Source organism: Bison bison, unplaced genomic scaffold (genome assembly GCF_000754665.1).
Source record: "Bison bison bison isolate TAMUID 2011002044 unplaced genomic scaffold, Bison_UMD1.0 scf7180017864290, whole genome shotgun sequence".
In the NCBI taxonomy this organism is placed as follows: Eukaryota; Metazoa; Chordata; class Mammalia; order Artiodactyla; family Bovidae; genus Bison; species Bison bison.
Window position 1 is genome coordinate 169243 of NW_011494862.1, and position 5517 is coordinate 174759.

The 5517-nt window shown below is 40.3% G+C and overlaps 1 pseudogene; it reads right to left on the reverse strand.

Moving 5' to 3' along the window:
• Positions 1 to 671: 671 nt before the first annotated feature.
• Positions 672 to 5517, reverse strand: part of LOC104996171 — a 19950-nt pseudogene continuing 15104 nt past the window's right edge.

Below are 5517 nucleotides of genomic sequence, written 5' to 3' on the forward strand. Positions count from 1 at the left end.
CAGGTTCTAACTGTTGCTTCCTGACCTGCATATAGGTTTCTCAAGAGGCAGGTCAGGTGGTCTGGTATTCCCATCTCTTTCAGAATTTTCCACAGTTTCTTGTGATCCACACAGTCAAAGGCTTTGGCAAAGTCAATAAAGCAGAAATAGATGTTTTTCTGGAACTCTCTTGCTTTTTCGATGATCCAGTGGATGTTGGCAATTTGATCTCTGGTTCCTCTGCCTTTTCTAAAACCAGCTTGAACATGAGGAAGTTCATGGTTCACGTATTGCTGAAGCCTGGCTTGGAGAATTTTGAGCATTACTTTACTAGCATGTGAGATGAGTGCGATTGTGCGTTAGTTTGAGCATTCTTGGGCATTGCCTTTCTTTGGGATTGGAATGAAAACTAAATAAAAGAAGATGGGGACATGGGTCTCTGTAGAGACCACTAGTTGCCTGTTCAACATTCATTTCTTTCTCGAAAACAGACTACACCTTCATTATTCGGTGAATTAGTGTACTCAGCTATAAAATATTTCCCAGGATTCCTTGCATATGTGGTGCCCAATGAGATATAAACAGAAGCTGTCTGTTTTCCCTTTTCCCTTCATCTTTTCCTCCACCTTGCCTGGAACAAAGATATGATGGGTGGACTTCCAGATGCCATTTTATAAACAAAAGGACAAGGCTCACATCCTGGGGATGGCAGAAAGTGAAAGTGTTAGTCAGTCAGTCATGTCCGGCTCTTTGTGCCTGTGGGGCTTCAGCCCACCAGGCTCCTCTGTCCATGGAATTCTCCAGTCAAGAATACTAGAGTGGGTAGCCATTCCCTTCTCCAGGGGATCTTCCCGACCAAGGGATCAAACTCCAGTCTCCTGCATTGCAGGCTGATTCTTTACCGTCTGAGGCTTCCTTGGCTCAGACGGTACTTTCCTTTTACCTCAGGAAAGAGGTAAAAGAAGCTAGGACCATAATGCTCCCTTAGGGTCCACGTCATCAGTCCCAGCTGACCTTCTCTGAACTCCTTTTAAGTAAGAGAAAAATCAACATATATCTTATTGAAGCCATCATTACTCTGAATCTCTGCAACTAGCAGTTGGATACAAGTTTTAAATTATATAACCCCTGATTTTAAGAGACAATTAAGGAGAGAAAACTAGCACACATAAAACACTTAGGAAACACATGAAGCAGCATGGTATTAAGACACAGCTTAAGTGTAAGAGTGAGAGCTTTAGAATCTATCTGTCATCCCTGCAGTTCTAGCCTCAGCTGAGCATTTTAGGATGTGTGACTCTGGGAAAATTATCTAATCTCTCTGAATCTTGGTTTCCTCTTTTATAAAATTAGAATGACAATAACTACCTTGTGTATTCAGTCCATTCTGAAGATCAGCCCTGGGATTTCTTTGGAGGGAATGATGCTGAAGCTGAAACTCCAGTACTTTGGCCACCTCATGCGAAGAGTTGACTCATTGGAAAAGACTCTGATGCTGGCAGGGATTGGGGGAAGGAGGAGAAGGGGATGACAGATGGCTGGATGGCATCACTGACTCGACGGACGTGAGCGTGCTGCAATTCATGGGGTCACAAAGAGTCGGACACGACTGAGCGACTGAACTGAACTGACCTTGTGTAGTTGTAATGAGGAATAGAGATAAAGGGACTGTCACTTAATAGGTGCTCAATAAAAGATGGTAGTAATTTATAAGCTATACAAACTCACAATAGAATGAAATATATATAGGTTGAAATTGTCAAGAAAACCTTAGAGAATAAGTTGGATTTTGGCGGCAGTGAAGGGACTGAAATGTTCAGGATGGATAAAGGGGAAAGGTACTCCACACAAGTCAAGGAAGGGCATGACTAAAGACATGGGGATTGCTGAATATAGCATACTTGAGAGTTACAAGGAAATCAGTATACCTGGTACTGTTGCATTAAGGAAGGTAGAGCAGTGTTGATAGGGTAAGATCAGGACAGGACAGATGGGGTGGGATACCAGGTTGAAAGCCAAAGAAGAGATATGTGACTTGCTATGAAAGGGCATAGGAGAATCCATAAGTTTCATACAAAAAGAATGATTAGAACAGACACAATAAAATCTCATCACACTAAGGTGTTCAGTTCTCCTGAGTGATTTTCTTTTACAACAAGTGACAAGGAAATGAGCCTGAGTGCCAAATGGAAGATAAGTACCTAGCCCCAAAAGTGGCCATTAATTTAATGGAAAAACTGCCTAATAGCAAACATCAGTCTAGTTGTTAGAAAGGTGCTATGGGGTAGCTTGAGTCCACACAAGCTTTCTTCCTGTAGTTTTTGTTTAAAATGAAGACTTTTTATAAGACTTTTGGTATTTGGCAAAGGCATTTTTCACTAAAATATTTAATCAAGCCAATCAGACAAAATATGTTTCTCTGTACAAAACATAAGATACCAGCAGACACTCACCCATTTTGCTTCTAATGGTGACTTTTTCACTATGTCATTTTGAAAAGTCTACTTAGGAGTGCCATTTGTTTCCATCAGATATTTCAGCACTTTCTCAAAATAAAAGTTAAGAGATTCATTAACCAGTCCTTCCACTCTTTGGCTTTCACAGAATCACATTATACAATATAAACTTAAATTATTACTGTTTTTCCTATATGTTAAGATGTAAACTAAACGAGCTGACAGAATTCTTGTAGGCCAGTACTTCCCAGATGAAACCCACCCACAAGTTCCAATTCGAAATTCTTCTCTTCTTTCTCGTAAGTTGAAATAGAATATGTCATAAGAACTAAAAACAAATGGGTATAAAGCTTGGCTGAGTAATCACATCTCTGAGATGTCATGGAAGAGGCATGAACTTGGAGTGAAAAAGACGACACTGAGTCCTGACTCAACAAGAAGATTGGAGAAGCTGAGCAATTTAGATTTCCTGAATCTCAGTTGGGTCTCCTGTAAAATAAGGATTATAACCCCTTCCTACTCCAAGAAGCCCTTCCTTGGGAGGACTGCATAAAATAATCATGTAAAAGTGATCTGTAAGGCTTAAAGAGTTGTATCAATAAAAATGTGATATTTTCAGTAAATACTTAAGAGTGTCTATTCACTATGTTCCTATATTCATGGAGCACCCCGATCATACCCTTTCAAAGGGTGGACCCAAGCAGTCATATATGAAATACATGTAACAGTGATAATTTAAAAACAAAAGCTACAGTTTAGAATGATGAAAAAGTTCTAGGGATAGATAGTGGTAATACGTATGTACATTCAAACATCTGTATGTACTCAGGAATTCCCTGGTGGTCCAGTGGTTAGACGCTATGCTCTCACTGCCTGGATCCCAATTTGATCTCTGGTTGGGAATTAAGATCCCACAAGCCAAGTGGCACTGCCAAAAAAAGTGTGTATGTACTTTTGTCTCCTCGTAGGTTTATTCTAGGTGTTTTATTCTTTTTGCTACAGTGGTGGATGAGATTGTTTCTTTAATTTCTCTTTCTTATTTTTCATTATTAGTGTATAGGAATGCAAGGGATTTCTGTGTATTGATTTTGTATCCTACAACTTTACTAAATTAATTGATTAGCTCTAGTAATTTTCTGATCGTATCTTTAAGGTTTTTCATGTATAGTATCATGTCAGCTGCAAATACAGTTCTATTACTTCTTTTCCCATCTGGATTCCTCTTCTTAAAAAAAAATGTGCATGTAGTTAATGCCACTGAATTTGGTACATTTAAAATGTAAAATTGTACATTTAAAATGTAAAATGGTAAATTTTATGTGATGTATATTTTTCCACAAAACAAAATTTTTTAAAAAACAACTAAGAGCTAACACATATTGAGGACTTAGGACCTTTCTTAAATCCTTGACAAGGATTGTTTTATTTTATCCTCATAATAACATCATGCAGTAAGTGGCAGAGCTATCCACATTTTACAGAGAAGCAAACAGAGACACAGAAAAGCCAAGAAACTAACACACATCTACATGGCTAGTAAGTGGTAGAGCTCTATTTGAATCTGGACAGACTCCAGAACCCTGCCACCACTACCAAGCCTTTTTCCCTCCACCAATCAGAGGAGAGCTCGGGTCACAAAGTCTGAGGCCCGTGGCTTAGCAGACTCTTGCTTGGGAATCTGACATAAGAGATACTGAAATTCTGATCAGATAGTGGTTGGCTCTGGACTCATTTGATAAAAACCTGAGGTCTTTGGCTCCAAGGCATGTCAAAGGCTCACATGAACCAGTTATAAGGGAACAGGAAACCAGGAATAGGCAAAAGGAAAGACAATCTAAAGAAAACAAGAGCCCAGGGAGGGGAGATGGGGTGTGCTGGACACCCCTTTCCAGTTCCTACGTGTGTCTTGTGCTTTGTATCTTTGTGATTGCTCTGTGATTATCAACAAACCTCTTTTACTTAGGCTGCTCCAATGAGCTGTATAATTTGCAATCTAATGAGCTCTAATTATTCTAATAGAGTATTTCAAGAGGGAAGAGAAGGTGCATATGCAAAAAATCTAGAGCATAGTTCTTTATAATAATTAAACATTGCAAAAAACAAAGCCACCCAATAACTAGGAAATAATAAATTATACTATGTCCATTCAGTGAAATATTATATAATCATGAAAATGCATAGACAGAAAAACTGCATCTAAGCAAAATAATCACAATAGGGAAAATATGTGAGGATGAGATGGCTAGATAGCATTACCAACTCAATGGACATGAACCTGAGCAAACTCCGAGACAGTGAAGACAGGGAAGCCTGGCATGTTGCAGTCCATGGGGTCGCAAACAGTCAGACACAACCTTAGCGACTGAATAACAACAACAAAACATGTGAAAAGCTGTGAATGCAGGAAAGAACAGTATGTGTGTGTGAGTGTGTATGTGTGTTCTATATTGTTCAAAAATTGCATTAAATTTTTGAGAAAAGCTTGAGGGCTCTTAAAAACCTACTTTCTTAAAATATTTGCTAGAGGACTTCTCTGGTGATGGAGTGAATAAAAATCCACTTGCCAATGCAGGGGACACAGGCTCGACCCCTGGTCTGGGAGATTCCACATGTCATTCAGCAACATGCCACAGAACAACTAAGCCTGTGTGCCGCAGCTGTTGAGCCTGTGTTCGAGAGCCCTTGAGCTACCACACCCTGGTCTGGGATGTTCCACATGTCATACAGCAACATGTCACAGAACAACTAAGCCTGCGTGCCGCAGCTGCTGAGCCTGTGCTCGAGAGCCCTTGAGCTGCACTACTGAGGCGCATGTGGCTGGGGCCTGTGCTTCACAACAAGAGAAGCCACGGAAGTGAGAAGTCCAGGCGCCACAACTAGAGAAAGCCTGTGGGCAGCAATGAAGATACAGCACAACCATAATACAAAATAAATACATTATTTAAAAATTTGGTGGCTTCTCTGGTGGCTCAAACGGTAAAGAATCTGCCTGCAATGCAGGAGACCCAGGTTCCATCCCTGGGTCAGAAGTTCCCCTGGAGAAGGGAATGGCTGCCCACTCCGAGTATTCTTGCCTGGGAAA